General features: G+C 35.6%; 1 protein-coding gene across 11 annotated transcripts in view; it reads right to left on the bottom strand.

The window, feature by feature from the left end:
• Positions 1–19,314, bottom strand: part of Nlgn1 (neuroligin 1) — an 883,817-nt gene that overhangs the window by 63,253 nt on the left and 801,250 nt on the right. The gene's annotated exons all lie outside the window — the stretch shown is intronic.

Genomic DNA, 19,314 nt, shown 5'->3' with positions numbered 1-19,314 from the left:
GAGGAAGACAGAGAAGGTCAGAGTGATGTAACATAATGTGAGGTGAAAAGAACCTGATAGTGTTGATGCCTTTGGAGATGGAGGAAGGAGACATCAGGCAAGGAGATGGGCAGCTAAAAGATAAGGAAGGTTAAAAAAAGTAGACTCCTCTACAGCCTCAAAGAGGGAACATAGCCCTGCTGACTTCTTATTTTAGACTAGTGAGAACTGTGCTAGAGAGTTCAGGCTTGCACAATTGTGACAACAACAACAAAAAGCTTTGTATTGTTTTAAAATGGAATAATTGTGATAGCTTGTTATAGCAGCTATAGAAAACTAACAAACGTCTCCATAATTTTAAAATTGCTACTTGCTATAAGGCTAGTAGAAGAGCGCAGTTTAGATCCCTGAGCACTGAGCAGATGAGGGAGGGTGGGGGGAGGGAAAGCACTAGAAAGACATTGCATCTGTCTCTGTTTTGCTGGTTATTAACAGAGAGACTGCAGATCTCATTTTCTTTGGGCCTCCAGCTTTCTGCAGCTTCTAAATTCTGTGACATTTCAAGGTCTTAGCGATGTTCTTCTATACATTGACCTGAAGCATGTATAATGCATAAGCTTTAAAGATTACAATAAGAAAGAAATAGAGCAATAGTGCAGTCATGGAAAATATGCAGTGAACACCTGCCCATCACCGCTGACACCAGTTACATCCACTAATGCTCTGTACAATAGACTTTGAAGGCATGTCAATTCATCCCACAAATATTTGTTGTATACCTACTGTGTGCTGGGCACATATCCATGGGCTAGAGATAAAACAGGAAACAATATAAAGAAGGGCTTTGATCCCTTATGTCATTTGCCATGGGGAGAGAGAAATATACAGGAAATAAATAAGAAAATAATGTGATGAATTCAGACAGTGATTCATGATATGATACATTATTTTTAAATAAGGGGATGTGAGAGATGAAAACTGAGGGTAGAGTATGGAGACCTGATTGGAGGATATAGCTGATGTGAATTTTACGGAATGGTATTTGAACTCTGATATAAATGTTAATGGGGAACCTACCAAAAATGATCTGTATAGAGAATATCTCAGGAAAATGCAAAAGAAAGTCTTTAAGACAGGAGTAATCTTGGAGTGTCTAGGAGGAAAGAAAATGCCAGGGTGCCCAAGACATGGTGATGAGGATGAAGGTGAAATGAGACAAAGGTAGAATGGCAGATATGAAGCCAGAAGTAGACAGGTGGGTAGGTGAGGGCCAGATCTAGAGAATAGAGGAATTGAAATGATAATTCTTTCAGAGCCCTTCTCCTCAACCCTTATCAAGACAACCTGGCTGCCTCCAACCTGTTGCTAAGGTAACCTGTTCCAGGGATTGTCCTTCCCTATAGGGAGTTGTTAATTACACCCCCTTCCTGCCCCTGCCCATCACTCCTCCCTGGACCCTTCAGCCCACCTGATTCCTACCTTTTGCTATCCCACATTTCCTGGACCTATAATCACATATGCAGGAAGGAGAAAGATAAGGGGAAGAGAGCAAGAGAACAAAGGAAGCCTAGAACATATAAAAAGGCCAAACATCCTTACTTCTTGGGATACCAGGGTACCAGCTGTGGCCCCCTTCTCCCTCCTGGGAAAGGTCTGTGTGACTTACCCCTTTTTAAATAAATCCTGATTTATATGCTTGCCTCAGTGTGCTTCTCTAATGCTGTACTTCAACATGTGAGGGGGCAGAACTCGTCACCGGTAGCCAGCGGTATCAGATAGGCACCCAAATAGGCACTGGATAGTTATTAGTGTGGCCAACATTGTTCTTTCTCCAAAGTGACAATATATGTCTCATCAAATAAACACATTGTTCATCTGACTTAACCAGTTTATTAGGCGTTTATGTGCAGGAATTTCCTTGCCAGTGTGTGGTGGAGAAACTAGCTGAAAATATGTGATGAATAATTATTTTTATGCTAAAATGTACTGAAAAACCACAAACTCTGAGATGCTCTCCCAAACACTGATGTGAAGCATGTATAATGAATAGCACTAAAGATTACAATAGGAAATACAGTAATGGTGCAGTCAGAAGGAAAGATGGAGGGAGGATTTAACAAGTCATCAAAACAAAAGGAGCTGTTCCTAATTGCTACCTGCCTGTATCACTAGGATTAGACACGTGTTATTCTCTGCTGCTGGATATTGGAGACCCTCACAAACAGAAAAAGAAAGATGAACATTCACTACTTTTGGGACTGCTGATGATTTCCTTTGGGCCTTTGCTGATTGAATTGAGGATCTAAGCACTGTGCTTAATTTCAGGGCTCTCTTGGTTGATAAATTATCATTCTCCTTGTCCCCTGTAATGGCACTATCTTGCAATAATGGTATACTTTTGAATGGTATATGGATAGACTGTCAGATATATAAATGCAAGCTACTTAAGGTCAGCAATGTGCCAGTAATATTAGAGATGGTTTGGGGAACTTTCAGTGAAAACCTGCACTATATATGATACTAGACTTAACTCTCTAAGGTAATGCTGATCAGATTTAAATTGGGTGTTTGAAACGAAGGTCATGTCAGTGACATTAATAGTGATTCATTTACCTATGAATACCATTTCTATGACCAACTCTTATTGTCTGAATAAACTCCTGTTAAGCTGAGATAACAAATCATATCTTGTCCACCCTGGCTCTTAGCTTCACATATTTGGTCCAACTTTGCTAAAGGAAATAAAATTTAACCTGATCCAATGCAACCATCCTTCCTCTCCTCCCACAGACTAATCTCTATGTAAAATGAGAATGTAAAGTCAGACGTCTCCTTTCCTTTGGGTGACCATGCAGGAAGCATAGAATTGGAAATGAATAATATTTTCATGATCTAGAAATAATGGGGAGCAGATGCCCATTTTACATCACTCATTCATGTCATTAAAAGGCATTCATAAGAAGTCTCTGTTAAAACAAATGGATTTGTCTTTTGCTAGAGCTTTGTTTTACAATGTGTTAAGGGCTTTGAAAAAATATAGGCAGTATTCAAAGAAAGCAAAGCAAATACATGCAGTGTTTTCATTATTTACTAATTAAAATCTGGCAAGCAGTTCTAGTTTGCATATATTTGAATTAAGAGAAATGCATTTGTATATCTCTAATAAGAATGTTAATTCAACTTTTTACTAAAGGCCTAGAATGTGCAAATTTCTATGCTTGGTGCCATGAGGGGTTCAAAGAGGAATTAGAAATTGTAGTCTGGTGAGGCAGCATGATATACAAGCAAAAAATTATTAGTAACTATGTAAGGATACAAGCAACTGTCTTTGGGGACAATTATCTCTGACTGTCTTATTTGAAGAATATGATAAGAAATGTGCTCTGGAGTAATAAATATCCTCAGAGTGGGAATTTTTCATAGCCTCTGACATCCATATGTAGGAGCCATCCATATGTATACATTTGGACTGACATAAAATCTATTCACCTCACACAATTGTTTTGGCAAGATGATATGAATTAATTTCTTTATAAAAAACACTCCTTTATTTATAATTGAGTTAAGAACAGCTTTGCATTCTTTGTGTACCCTAGCACTATATATTCAACAGATAGATATGGTCTGAGTGTCTACTGTATGCCTCATCCTTTGTCTGTGGCTTAAGAACCTGCAAGAGTCTCATCCTGCATGAGAACTGAATGTTACAAGAGAAAACATAATAGGGTACAGTGACCAAGTGTTCTGTTGCTACTTCTTAGCACTTTTTGTTTCCAAACCTAGCCTTCGGCCTTGTGAATGAGCTACACAAAACAATGTAGAGTTGTCATATATCCCATCTCTCTCTGTATATAGTCTAACCACTAACACAATAGGCCTGAGCATCCAGATATTTCTTATTACTGTTCTCTCCACTCTTCTTAGAATCCAGTTAGTTTTTCAAAGGTGCAAAATGTAAGCACTATTCAGTTGTAAAAATCTCAACACTGTGGAAGAAAAGCAGAGAGCAAACTTTCAATATCTTTTCCCTTCTTCCATGAAAAGCTCCACCGGCACTCTTTGGGGTTGGTGGGATGTTTTGCCTGTCATGAGTCTTTGCCCAACTTGTGTGTGTTTCTGTTGTAACCTTGAGACAGAGCAGAGTCTGGAGAAAGGAAGGATAAAGCAAGTATGCAGGACATCATACTTCAAATTTTTAACCACAACCAGGCTATCTCAGACAATCTAGGAGGCTCATGCTGATTGAGATTTGATTTTTTTGCCAGCTCCTTTCCGTGGTGTTGCTAGGTACACAAAGGCACATCCCTGTCTCAGAGAGGTTATCAGTTTGACAATGACGGGAACATATGGTGTGGCCTGGGTTCTGATGCTCTTTACCGCACTCTGCACATTTTCTTCTCACTGCCAGTTCTGAAGGGAAGCACAGCAAGCTGTTCTCAATAGAGCACTTGTCAATCATTCTTTGAGCAGGGGCTGAAAGGAAAGCCTGCTGAGACCCTAGAGGTCATGTCCATGGAGCACTGTCTGAAGAGCAGTGAGGGGCTGAGGGTGGACCACAGGCAGTCCTCCGTGTATGGGGGTGAGGTCCTCAGTAGGCAGCTGTCATGGACCTCTTGAGCAAGTGAAGGATTGAGGGGAAGCCTGTGAGGAAAGACTTTTCTTTCTGGAAAGAGGGAAAGGTGCTGGAGCTAAAATGATTCACAGTTTTGTCTCCTTGGCCCCAGTGGCTGGAAGCTAACATGAACCCCAACCCAGCACCTGATTTTTCTCCTGTTACTGCAAACCTAAGGAGACGAAATGAAGAAAAGAATACATCTTCTCAGGGTTTTAAAGACCCCTGCTTAGGAGATTTTCTGTGGTTATTCTGATAATGCATAAGGCAGCTTTATTTGAAATCAGATCATGTGCACTTATTTTTGGTTTGAAACAAATATCATCATATCTGCAAAGTTTTGCTTAATTCATTTGGACTTTAACAATTGAAGTATTTTTTTTTTCAGTTGCTTGCTTTGTGTTTGTGTTCCAGGCCGACCAAATTAACTATCAAATTTTCATATCAGATGCATCTATATTGATTAGGATATTTAGTGAAAATAATAATGGCCACTGCTTTGGGTACCAGATACCAGGCACCAAATGGAAGCACTTGACATGTAGCTATTTCAGAAATCCTCTCAAAGATCCTTTAAGATTGACCTTAGAAGTTCTGAGATACATTCTTAAAAACAGAGTCTTTCTTTGTACTACAGTGTGGAAACATTAAAATTAAAGCAGCATGCATTCTCTAATCCGAACTTAAATGCCACTGTATTTCCTTTCTAAAAATGCAAACAACTTTGTTATCTTTCTCAATAGTTTCTATATAGATGCAAAAAAAAAAAAAGTCACAGAAATTAGGAAGCAGGACAGAGCTAGAGGTAGTTTAGCCCACTTTCTTGCTGCCATGAAGCTTATGAATTTATAAAACCTATATCAATGCTGTTAAAAAATTCAAAAGCACCACAAATATACAGATATTATAACTACAAAAACATATAAAAGTCCAGAAGTGTTGAAAACTTTAAAAACAACTACCATATTAAGCATAAAAATATTCTTTTCAGTATGTACATATATTTTGATTTTTAAATGTTAACAGAAATTAAAATTTTCTTTTTGTATTAAATTTGAGAGTTGTAGAGATTTATTATGAAAGAAGTAGTAGTGAGTAATGGAATTCTAAACATCTCCATTTTCTTTTTGAAAATTATGATGTTTTAAATATTTAGCATTAACCTCAGGCTAATTGTATTCTGAAAAGGGAATATGACAGAATCAATGTTACATCTTCAAGTGCTTTGTTTTGAATATCTTAGCTTTTCTTAAGAGGAAAATTTTGGTGGATTCCTAAGGGTAGAATTACCACAATTATATTTTCATGTCACTTGAGATATTTGTTAAGCATGTAATTTTTAATTTTTTTTCAGTCAGATTGAAATTAATAAATGTGCCACAATAGTTTGCTAACTACATTGTGTTAAGTACTATTACATAATTTCTGGATGAAGAGACTTCATAACCTCATGACCATGTGACTAGTTTTCTATTTCTGCCAACTCATTGCTGGCTATCACATTTAAAGCCTTTTTTGAATAAACCCCTGCAGACTAGGATATGATATCCGAAAATGAGTAATCCAAAAGGATTTACAGGTGGCATCTCCCCCCCAAAAAAAAATGTTTGAAGTTTAGTTAATATGCATTTTAATGTTTTACCTGCCTAGAAATTCAAAAGCTGGAAAATTGTGCTAGGTGATACAATAAGCTGTCTTAGAGGTGAAAGAGAATACATATTGACAACCAAACTTTTCATCTGTGAAGCTTTTCTAGGGCGTTAGTCATGGAAACACTACAATCTTCTATAATTTACCATGCATAGATACAAATCCTGATAATCTGATTATAGTTCTGCTTCTTCATGAGCTTATGCTGTCTCAGGACTCTCACCCCAAACTTCATTATTTTTTAAAAATCCTATGTTTAGTGAAGCACATACCAACATAATCTGGCACACTCCACTGAGAACACATAGGACTTCAGTAACTATCTGCGGATCAGTTTATTTTATGCTCTAATCCAGTGACTGATCGGCTGGCACATTCAATAAAAAGTTCTTTACATCAGTGGAAACACAATTAATCCATGCTTTTGCTTAATTAAATTTTAAGTTACATTTGTTTTTGTTAAGCAAAGAAAATTTCTTTTTCAGGAAACAAGTCTAGAGTGTTGTAGAATATTAAAATATATTTTGATTCATTGTTTATGAAAGACAATAAACCTATTCTGGTGTTAGAGGCTATTAAATTATGGCTTGAGGTAATTATAGTCTAATTTTTACAAAAAATTATAAAAACAAGACAAAATACCCCACTTCTCTAAAGGAAAAATTAGATACTTAGAGAAATAACCCATAGTTCCTTAATAATCACCATAGAATCATGATTAAATTTTAATTATGTACATACAAAGTTGTTGTCTCTTATGTTCAATCCAAAGATACAAACGTATTTTTGGTAAGAATTCCTTTCTAAGAATGTTAATATTAATGCTTTCAGCAAAGTCTCTAGAATCGTTGTAATTTTAAAACAATGAATCTAATAGAAATTCTATATTATATGAATCAAATTATAATATCTAGGCAGGAAATCTGTTTTGTGTCTGGGTTGCTATGGAAATCTATTTTTTTTGTTCATAGAGAATGATTGGATTAAGACTCTAATAATAAGATAGCCATAGCTATATCATTCAAATCTGGAAATTCTATAGACATATGCCTTATTAAAAAATCTGCCTGTTTTAAAAGAATCCTACTACTACAATTCCACAACTCCTGTGGAATACTCCTGTAATACAGAATTCTGTGTTGAAGATGCTGGAGGAACAGTAATGGGAAGATGTTCTCTGGTTTTTCATCTATTTTCTTCATGTATTTGTGTACCTGTATTTATCAGATCTATATCTTCCTACTGCAGCTCAAGCAGCATAGCTGATGATGGAATAGCAGTGCCCTGGGCAAAAGAAGAAAGTACTGAGACAGAACACCTTTGGACAGCATGTTTTCTATGGTTTCGCTTTCTCCTAAAATACTTCTTCCTGGAGCTGTCCATGAACAAATGTACCACCAGCCAATCTGGGAGGGTGAATGTCTGTATTTCCAAGAAACAAAGATTACACTTTCACCAGTCTCGGCTACCCCAAGGTGGACCTTCCAATAAGAATTTTAAATATCTTTCAGTGAGGTAATTCCTTAGTAGCAATTGGAATCGTAACCTTTACCAGACTATACAGGCACAGAAAATTACTCTTCTTGTGTTGGTCATTGAAGCATTAGGGAATTTCTGCTAGTGTCAGAGATGTGAAATGGGGGGTAGACCTGGCCAAGAACTTTCATAATCATAGAAGAGATCTTAAGTGCAGGCTTCAGTAAGCAAGGACATCGCACAGACATTCTGATCAGGCACCTTTTAGTGACATGTTCAACTCTCTCAAGAAAAAAAAATGTAAAGGCATATTTCCTTTTATAGAAAATAGTCCAGAATTCTCATGGAAAAATAAGGCAATTTACTGGACCAACATTTTTCACTGCTCACTGAGGGTTAGCCTCCTGCCCTCCATCAGCTGTGCACAGCTCCCTGACTTCTGTAGGGAAGAGAGAGTCAACCTTTATTCTACTGCCGCTGATATATATTCTTGAATAACAGATTCTTGCATGAGTCATGCCTAGGTTCTCCTTCATTTTTTTCCCACAGTAACACCAGAAATCTTTACTTGTGTTTCCGTTGCCATGGAAAAGTGAGCATTCTGAAAAGCAGGCTTGATTGTGAGTTGAAGCAAAATCTAATAGCAGGGGAGGGAGAGAACCCAGGTTGAACACATGCACACACCACAGCTAATATTGCAGAAAAACAGCAACTTAACAAGAGAAAGAAAGAGAATTCTTTTCAATCTTTGACCTTTTGGGTAAAATACTCTTGAGTTTCAAGACTATTTTTTTTCTGGCCTTTAAAATTTTTTTTTTTAAAGTAGAAAAACACCCTCATGCTTAGGAATAAAGTAGATGCACTATTTTTACCACCTGGTGTGTGGCTGGCAGATACAAAGGCGGTTGAGCACCAAACAGCAGATAATTGGATCCTATCTACACTAGGAACCGGCTACATCATTAGCAGACTTTTCATTTGGAAATAGACATGGCTATTTCAAAGAGGCAGAGAACAAGAATGACATACCAACCCTTGTGTGGTTAACTTAGTCAAGCAACAGGAATTACATTTGGATCTAGGTCATTTTATCCTAAATACCTTGAGTACCATCAGTGCTCTGTACAGAAAATGTAATCCCAGGGACAGAAATAAGAGGTAGAGAGACACAGAGACAGAAAGAGACATATGTGTCAAGGGGATATGATAGAAGAAAGAAGAGGATTGAGAGTACAACAGGAGAAGGGAAGAAAGATGGGAAATGAAATGGAAACAGAGGAAAGCAGAAGAAACGAGAGTCGTCAAAGCCTGCCAGAGAGAGAAAACTAATGCAGAGAAATTTGAGCAAATACAGAAATCACAAGGGGAAAAAGAAATCTGCCTTCAATTAGCTGGTTAGACCTCATCCATTGCAATTCATGGATCTCCAGGCTGTAATTTTCAATTCTTATCCGTGGGGTGAGAAAGCAGTAAGTGACCTGTCATTTCTGAGTTGAGGTGATTTGGAGCAGTTAAGAGAAGACAGAGCTGGTAGGTGGGAGACCTGGAGTCAATCCCAGCAGTACCTCTCAGTAAATGAGGCTTTAGGTGAAGCCAAGAACAAATCAGGCCTGATTTCCACCCCGGGATATGCACACTTGTAGATCCTGAGGACATTACTTCTCTAGGTTAAGAGAAAAAGGTTAGCTGTACTTTCTACTTGATATGATTGGACTATTTGTGCTTGATGGCCAAAGAGAATACACCGTGATGGGAGGACTAAGTGGTCTGGCTAGGATCAAGGAAGATGAAGTTGCTCAGTTCAGTGGCTGACAGGGAGGTTGGGGTGAGACTTTAGTCTTAGGTAAAAGTGTTTTTATAAATAAAAAAAAGATGTTGTTAATATTGTTGCCTGGTGAGCCTTATTCACTGAACTTAATCTTCCTCTACTTAACATACAGCATCTTCTCTGAAGTATATTCTATGGAAGCATTCTCCACTTTATACTCTAGGTACCAGTTTTTGATGGTCAGGCCACATCTTGTCCCAAAGCATCTATACAAAACCTGTGTACAATAAGAATGCAGTTTATATTTGGTGTAAAATAAGAAAAAAAAACAATGAAGGAAGTCTGTTTTTAGGTCGAGATGTGGCAATTTTAACTTTAGCTGTGCACTAGTGTTTGAACAAATTGACTGAGGTCTTCGTATTTAAGTCTCAAAAATTGAGTAGCCAGTATCTGAATCATTAACAGCTATTAATTAGTCATTGCTTACTCTGTGCTAGGAATCTTCGAGTGGTTACTCTTCCTCCTTGCATTAGCTCCAAGTAGCTGCCATCTCTCATTTTACTGATGAGGAAATAGGATTAAGTAATTTGTCTCAAGTAACAAGGACAGAGGCATAGGGTTCAAATTCAATTCATGCATTAGTATTACATGTAAGGTCAGATCAGGAGCTGTAAAAATCCTTCCTGAAAATCCAGTCTTCAGGGAGAGTTCTGCATGTAGAGATATCTAGTAAAGTCTATTGTCTGGGAGTTCATAACCCACTTGATGCTAATGTATGAAATATGATATGTCAAGAGCTTTGTAATGTTTTGAACAAACAATAAAAAAAATAGTGATCATTAAAAAAAAGTCTATTGTCAAGAAAAAATGCCAGACTGACTTTACTATAACTATGGGCAAATCCTTACAGTCCTATCATGTTTATTTCTTTCTTTGCAAATGCTACTCTATAAAAGTATCACTTATTTTTTATCTATTGGATATATTTTCATATAAGTTGCTTCGAGATGTTAGAAAAACTTCTAGAACCGTGCGTGGCACATCAAAGGCACCTAATGAATGTCATTTGAACTTGAATTTCTATGGAAGTAAAACGGTCGAATTTGTAGCACCAGGATGATAATTTAGAGAGAGTTGCTTTCCATGAATTTCTCAGACCATGTGTTTGACATCTCTTCTACCTTGGACCCTAACTGCAAGGCATACCTTCTCTAATCTTTATCTGCCTAATGAAGTGATCATCTGGAAATGGACTTCCAAAACTTTTGAGCTCTGGAACAGCCCTCCATCCTGTCTAGGCTTGGTCCCTTCTTTAAGTTAGTTCACATCTTTTAGAACTTGAAAACAGTGCTTTTTAAAAAAGATAACCTTTGGCTATAATCTCAACTCTACAGTTAGTAGCTCTTTGACTTTGGAGAATTTCACCTCTCTGGGCTGTATTTTCCAATTTTATAAAATGAAGCTTCATATAGAGTACTCTACTGAGGGTCTAATTCACAGTCCATGCTCAAAAACATTAACTATTTTATTTTTTTTCCTCTGTTATATTTCTTATTAACCTAAATGTATAACAATGTGGAATGAATACATTATATATCATCATCTGTTTAATGGAATTATGTTTTTGAAGACTAATCATGTGCAGAAATAATGATCAATTAAGTAACAAATGCACATACAGGAGTATCTCAACTTTTACTTTAGTGTCTGTTTATATAACTGTATGTATAACTATTTGTAAAAAGGAAAAGAAAAGAAAAAAACTCAGGATGGCAATACCAGATAGTTTGGGATTATAAGTGACTAAGTTTTTTTTTTCTTTCTTTTTTTGTATTTTTCAAATTCTCTATAGTAAATGTGATATTTTTTATAATCAGAAAAAAAAAATGTGACTTTAAAACAGTTTTAACCACAGATTGTTTTACTCCACTAACACACACACTTCCTTTCTCTCTCTCTCTCTCTCTCTCCCTCTCTCTCTCTCTCTCTCTCTCTCTCTCTCCCTCTCTCTCTCCCTCTCTCTCTCTCTCTCTCTCTCTCTCTCTCTCTCTCTCTCTCTCTCTCTCTCTCTCTCTCTCTATCTCTCGATGTTTGTGGGATTTTGACTTCCCGTAATCTATTTGTAGTTCCTAACAATGATCTCTAGTGCATTTAGGAAACCTATATTGTCTTTACTCAGCAGAGACTGGCACAATTGTATTCTAGTCACCCTTCTCGCCTAGCCAAGAAATTGTGGTTGTTATCCAAATCAGGCTAATTGGGTTCTGCATTTTTAGAACTTAAATCTTGAATGCAGCTACAAAAAGATTGAAAATGTTTGGCATCTATTCATCTTCGTATGAGTACTGTGCACTCTGCCCTGATATAAACTGTACATATAGTTCTGCTTTCCTCCTTTGCCAGACGGCTTGGTTCCTGTTAGTTTCCAAGTTTGGTTCTTTACCCTGTGTGTGATTCTGTGACTTTCCACTTCAGTCTCAATGCATTTCCTTTTGTTTAAGGAAGTCTGTCTTCTCATGCCTTCTCAATAGATTCAGCACCTAGATATTTCTCTAATCCCCTACTAAGTTCAAGTCCAAATTCAGAGAGAATGTGGCTTGAGGAATAGATAGTCTTACCAACAGATTCATCTCTAAACATCTGCCAGTTCTTTTATTGATATATTGTTCTGTTTCTTCCATATTGTCTCTCTGAATATTGATATAATATAGCCTTAATTATTCAGATGTCTACTTCCTGGATCATTTAAACTTAAGTTTTACCAAGGCAATGATAAAATTGATGTTAAGAATGATGTCTGAAATATCAAAGATATTTTTAAAAGATTACATCTTCCAAAAGAGAGAGATTATAAGGTTGAGTGATGTTCTATTTTGAGCATCACTTTTCAACAATTATTATATTCGAAAGAAAGGGAATTAATCTGAAAGTCAAGAATTTTGTGTTTGGGTCTAGCTGTGTTTATGAATAAAAGACATGACCTTGAGAAGTACACTGAAACTTTCTACACGTAATTTCCTTTATTTTTAAAGTGAGGAGATTATATTTTTTTCACCAAAATTTCTTTGGGGTTTAAAAGTTCATGTTATAACTATATCTATGTACTTCTTTTTAAAGAAACATAACCTTTTCTCTCTGTGTCTCTTTTAATTGGTTTTGTGTATTTAAAATGCATTAATCAAAATTTAATTCTTCTTCCACAAATAGCCTCATTATTTTGTACATCTGGGTTTGCTTTACCTCCTACTAATCTAATTATCTTGCCGTAACTGGAAATATTGAAGAATACCCATGTAGAGTATATAGATAAAAGAATAATGGAGAGTGTTTCTCCAGTTTTGATTAAGATGTTGGGCTTTTAGTAATTTGGAAAATGTTGTGAAGACTGAATTTTATCAGCACTTTGTGTTTCCTTACTTAGTACATAAGTAACAGGAGTAAAAAAAGAATCATAATCAAGTGAACAAAAATTCCATTTAGGTGGTACATGCCTGTAATCCCAGCAGTTCGGGAGGCTGAGGTAGGAGGATCATGAGTTCAAAGCCAGCCTCAGCAAAAGCAAGGTGCTAAGCAACTCAGTGAGATCCTGTCTCTAAATAAAATGCAAAATAAGCTGTGGATGTGGCTCAGTGGTCAAGTGCTCCTGAGTTCAGTCGCCAGTACCAAAAAACAAAACAAACTCCATTTAACCATCATCAACTGGCATGGGTTGCAATTAATTATGTAAATGAAGATAAACAACAGGAAAAAATAAAATGTATTCTAACCTCTGGGATGACTACTGATTTTAAATTAATTTTTAATGTAAATAAAAGAAGAGTGTAATGACATTATGAAACAATGTCAGGGAAGAATTTTCAACACATGATTTCTGAGCCACAGCTTTAAAATAGTAATCTTATGGACATAGCACAGTGGTATTACACTTAGGAATGAAAAATGGATAATCTTTTAGGTTTTATCTTTATAAAAAGTTATTCATTTTGTCTTCCCATATAGTTCTCTCTACTATTTTTCCCATGGTAATATGGAATAACCTTAGCCACAGCTTATTTCCTACTTAACAACAATTTTTTTTTTATCCCTTAGGAAAACATTATGAAGAGGCACAGGACTGGAACCAGTGGAGTGGCCAAGAATTTCTTGCTCATGGAGTTAAGAAAACTCTTTTGGCCCTTATTTTTTTTGCTACTGCCTAAAACCTCACAGTTCAAAACTTACTTCTTTGGTTCAAGGTAATATATGTCTTACTTGATTGCAGATACTCCTGGAAGGAGTATCATGGCAAGACCCATGGTCCCTTTCCCAACTGTAGCATGGAGGATTTTAAGTCAAAGAATTTTGAGGGGGAAAGTATGTAGGAAAGTTACTCCAAGAAATCTGAAAAGCAGAGGTAGGCCTTGAAAAGGAAAAATGAAAGGGAAGCAATCACAGGCAGAATTATACTGTTTAATTGTATGGTAAGGATTAATTCTTGGACAAAGCGTGAAATGTACCCAACTTTTTTCAATTATTATATATTATCTTCTTTGCTCCTTTGTACTAACTGCTATATGTCACCTTAAAAATACTTATATGTATATATTATATTAATATGCGTTAAATGAAATAATATATATGAAATAAATATATTTTATATTTATTTAATGATATAAATATATTATTTATTTAGTATTATAGTAAATTTATGTCTATAAATGATATAATCTAATAGTAAAAATTCATATTACTTATTATATATTTATTATTTTAAATATAAATTTATAAATAAATATATGCTTACTATATAAAAATCATATAAATACATATATCCTATAAAATTGTTTATTTGTACTGTTACCTGTCACTTAAAAATGTTTATATATAAATTTGCACATAGCTGTGTCACAACATAAAATGACTGATTTATCAGTAGATCTCTCCTTTTGTCATCTTGTCATCAACTCTTCATTTCTCCCTAGTCTGTAACCCTTTTACTTATTTCATCTCTCAATTTATCTTTCACCAGAGATGTGAGTCATTGATGGCATGAGGATTAGGAATTGTGCTGTATATAATAGACTGAAATTGAATCCCTATAGCTTACCTTGCACAAAACTCTAAGTGGATCAAAGACCTTATACATTAGACCAGAGACTCAGAACTTACTAGAAGAAAAAGGAAGCCCAAATCTCCATCCTATTAGCTTGGGAACCAACTTCCTCAACAAGACTCCTGAAGCGTAACAAGTAAAATCAAGAATCAATAAATGGGATGGTATCAAACTGAAAAGCTTCTTCACAGCAAATGAAACAATCAGGAATGTGTACAGAGATCCTGCAGATTATGGGAAAATCTTCACTATCAGTACCTCAGATAGAGGCATTAATTTCCAGGATATACAAAGAACTCAAAAAACTTACACCAGAAAAATAACCAATCAATAAATGGTCAAAGGAACTGAACAAACACTTCACAGAAGAAGAAATAAGAATGGGCAAAAAATATCTGAAAAAATGTTCAACATCTCTAGCAATAAGAGAAATGCAAATTAAAATTACACTGAGATTCTATCCCACTCCAGTCAGAATGGCATTTATAAAGAAAACAAGTAACAATAAATGTTGGTGAAGATATGGGGAGAAAGGTACTCTCATACATTGTTGGTGGGTCTGAAATGGTGCAAACCTCTGTGGAATGCAGTATGGAGATTCCTTAGAAAACCTGAAATAGAACCACCATTTTACCCAGTTATCTCACTCCTTGTTGTATTCCCAAAGGACTTGAAAATAGCATACTTACAGTGACATAGTCACATACATGTTTATAGCAGCTCAACTACAATAGCCAAGTTATGGTAACAACCTAGCTGTCCTTCAATGGATGAATGGATAAAGAAAATGTGACACATATACACGATAGAGTATTATTCAGCCATAAAGAAGAATGAAATTATGGCATTTGCTGGTAAATGGATGGAGTTGGAATAATCATGCTAAGTGAAATAAAGCCAATCCCCCAAAATCAAAGACCTATTATTATCTCATATTTATGGATGTTAACCCCAAACAAGGGAGGTTAGAGAGAAGAATAAGAGAAATCCCACTGGACTAGACAATGGGAGATAAAGGGAAGGGAGGGTGAAAGAGAGTAGGAAAGACAGTAGAATTAATTGGATATAACTTTCCTAACCTTGTATTTGTATACAGGACCAGGGTAACTCCACATCACATACAACCACAAGAGAGGGAGCCTAAATAGAATAAGTTATACCTTACATATGTGCAATATGTCAAAATACATTCTACTGTCATGTATAACTAAAAATAAAAAAAGAATTAGGGATTATGGATGGATACCTGTTTTTAACTACCTGATAAATAAAAAAACTGAGACATAAATATTTCTACCATGCTTTCAAAATTACCTTGTTATCAAAATAACCTATGTTATACAGTTGGTGATAAATAGGGGATGTTTGACATATGTGTTTCAAATGTAAGAAATAATAACTGTATATATTGTGTGTGTTTCATCAAATAGATTGGATTCAACACTTACTGAATATCTATTAAGTAGTAGGCATTTTCTTGGGTACTGTGAATACAAAGACAGAAAAAATCAAATCAAACTTCAAGTAGCTTGGAGTGGTCAACGATTAGTTACACAGCAATGAGATAAGTGTTGTAATACTGACATGTTTGAAGTAAAACCACTTCTACGTGGTCTTGGTAGAAGAACTGTTAATGGATAGAGGGAAATGTTACACATTTTTAGCAAAAGTTATGAATACTCAAGGGCTGGAGAAGGGGAAATGCAAGTCAGTGTGGGGAATGGCGAAGAGTTCTATGTGCACAGAGTGAAAGGTCCCTGGGGATGAAGAGAGGGTGAGAAAATAAATGAAAGAAGGAAGGTCATAGCTCAAGCTCACCATTGATAAATAAAAAAATGTTTATCCATGAAATTCTTCATGGAAAGTACATTGGGGACACATGCCACCATATAAACATCCCTATGAGCTTTTAGGCCTGGGAAGAAGACAAGACAAAACACACAACTAAGCAACAGTGAATCATGGCAGGAACTACATGTCTGTGTTCTATGTGTACTTTATTGGGAACTTTGTTCAATCCCCAGAGCAGACAATCAATAAATGGATATTGAGCATACATACAGAAGTATCTTTGCTTTGTTAACTTGTTAGGAACAAAATACATGAGTTATTACATCTGCACATTATCACTGACTTCTATAAAAAATTAATCTTCTCTTAAATTTCATCTTACATGGAACATCAAAACCACTGGTTGAAAAGGTAATGTTCATTTCAAGAAACGATTAGATATTAAGCAGGTTAAAATCCTGGTTGCTTGATTGAATTCACTTTTTACGAACATAATTTAGGATAAACCAGTTTTATATTTAACATTTGTTGAAGATAAAATTTAGCTAATGTTTTTCAAAAATCTTAGTATGGTATATCTCTCATGATTTTTTTTTTTTCAAAACAAATCAGTGGTTTTTAACCTAACACTATCAGAAACAAAATATATCTGTTTTAGGTATCCTGCAACTTATATTGAAATTTCAGGAAGTTTGGCCTAATCAATTAATTGAAGTGTTATTTTTATCAGCTTTGAATTAGTTACAGTAATAGTTGCTCATTTGTTTTTGTACACCTCAGTCAAACAGCCTAGACCAGAAGTTTTAATGGACCTCATTTATAGGATGGAATGAGGAATCTACTTGAAATAATTTCACAGATAGGTATAATGCTGAAACACTCAGATTATTTTATTTGAAATTAAATCTTTGAAACAAGCAAATAAAAACAATGGATCCAAATCTGAAAGTGTATGTTCAAGCTCCAAAGTCTAGGATACAGTGTGTAAGTGTTCTCAATGATTCCACTTCATGATGCCTTGTTACAATGGTAAATTTTCAAAGCAGACAACACATGTCAGAACTTTCTTCATAGCTTGAACAAGGTGGCCTGTTCAAACAAGTATAAGAACATGATCAAACGACATGTGATTTGTAGTTTCATTTTTGGCAAGACACCTACTTTTCACAGAATGACAGGTCATGGAGTTGCAAGCCAGCCTCACTCTTTGATCTCTGTCAAGAGAAAAACTAGGGAGCAAAAATAGCTTTGCTCATTTATCATTTGCTTATTAGCTGTATAATCTGACTAACAGCTTAAAAGCAAACATGGTTGTGCCACTCCACTACGTACTAATAAACAACTACTTTCTGTACTTTGATTACTTTTTTCACATGTATAACAGAACACTGTTTGTGACATTAACTGCTACGTTCTAACAGCAGGTGCAATTCTGGTAGCATATTTTTATATGTTAGGGATATTACTATACAAGTCTCCTAATTTGCATAAGAAAATCTCTTTATAATAAACTTGTGAAGAGCAGAAAGTGGATTTCTAAGAAAGGCTGGAGCCATGAGTGAGTCCAACAAGCTTGGGAATTGGATTTGTTTTACAATGACTGCCATTCATTCCCTATGAAAAGGCTTCTACTAACTGGAACAAATGTAATCTATGCAGGGCGTGGAAAATAAGAGTTACATACACTTTCCTGCATACATATTGCTGTCAATTGAAAGAGCAGAGAACAGAATACAATCTCAGGTACTAGAAATCTCTGCCTCTAATGAAACCCTTCATATTTTCTCTAGGAAAGATACATTTTTTTAAAAAGATATCGGAAGTTTTTGGCTACATGAAGTAAAGGATCAAATATGACATTTCTTGGTCAATCTAGGTGGCAATTAGTCTGTTTGGAAGCAAAAGAAGGATTCTAGAAGTGTGTGGTTAATATTATTAAAGGAATGCAAACTTAAGATGGTCACTTTTTTAGTCAATATCGTACAGATGTAAACCACCACTCTGCTGGTATGTGACCATAAATAAATTTACTCTTAAATGTGTATGCGTGCATAAATGAATATATTATTTCAATAAAGTGTTTTTTTTTCATTTAAATTCAAATTTTTTAAGACAAGATCTCCTTAAGTTGTCTGTGATGCCTTTGGATTTGCAATCCTCCTGCCTTAGCCTCCTGAGTAGCTGAAATTACAAGCATGCACCACCATACCTGGCTAAAGGCTTGATATTATCTTAATTTAAAAATTTTGGGCAATTTATATGAAAAAAATAAATTATCATGAAAATACAAATCAAAAACACAGTGAGATATCACCTTAGTTCAGCAAGAATAGCTATTGTCAAAATAACAAAAGATAATAAATACTAGCAAGAGTGTGGAGAAAACACAGCCATTTCACATTGTTGGTGGGATTGTAAATTAGTATGGTCATTAAAGAAGAGAGTATGGATTTTACAAAACAACAACAATAACAACAAACAAAACCCAGAACTACATGTGATGCAGCAATCCCACTACTCCTGGTTATAGATTGAAAGGAAGTGAAATTAGTAGGCTGAAGAGACACCTGCAGTCCTATGTTTATTGTAGTGTTATTCACGGTTAGCGAAAAAGTGAAAAGAACTCAAGTGCCCATCAACTAAAGAACAAATAAAGAAACATGGTGCATATACACTATGCAATACCATTCGGCTACCAGAAAGGATGAAATCCTGTCATTTTCAGCAACTTGGATGGAACTGAAGGGCATTATGTTAAGTGAAATTAGCTAGACACAGAAAAACTAATGTTGCATGATCTCACTCATCTCTAGACTATAAAAAAGACCTCAAAGAAGTTGAGTATAGAATGGTGGGTAACTGACTGGAGACAGCAGAAAGGTAGCAGAGTGGGAAGGTCAATCAATGGATAAGCAGTTAGAGTTAGTAGGAGTTCAAAGACCTGGT

The sequence above is a fragment of the Ictidomys tridecemlineatus genome, chromosome 3 (assembly GCF_052094955.1).
Source record: "Ictidomys tridecemlineatus isolate mIctTri1 chromosome 3, mIctTri1.hap1, whole genome shotgun sequence".
NCBI lineage: Eukaryota > Metazoa > Chordata > Mammalia > Rodentia > Sciuridae > Ictidomys > Ictidomys tridecemlineatus.
Note: the sequence above shows the minus strand (reverse complement) of the source record. Positions and strands in the feature narration are given on the sequence as shown.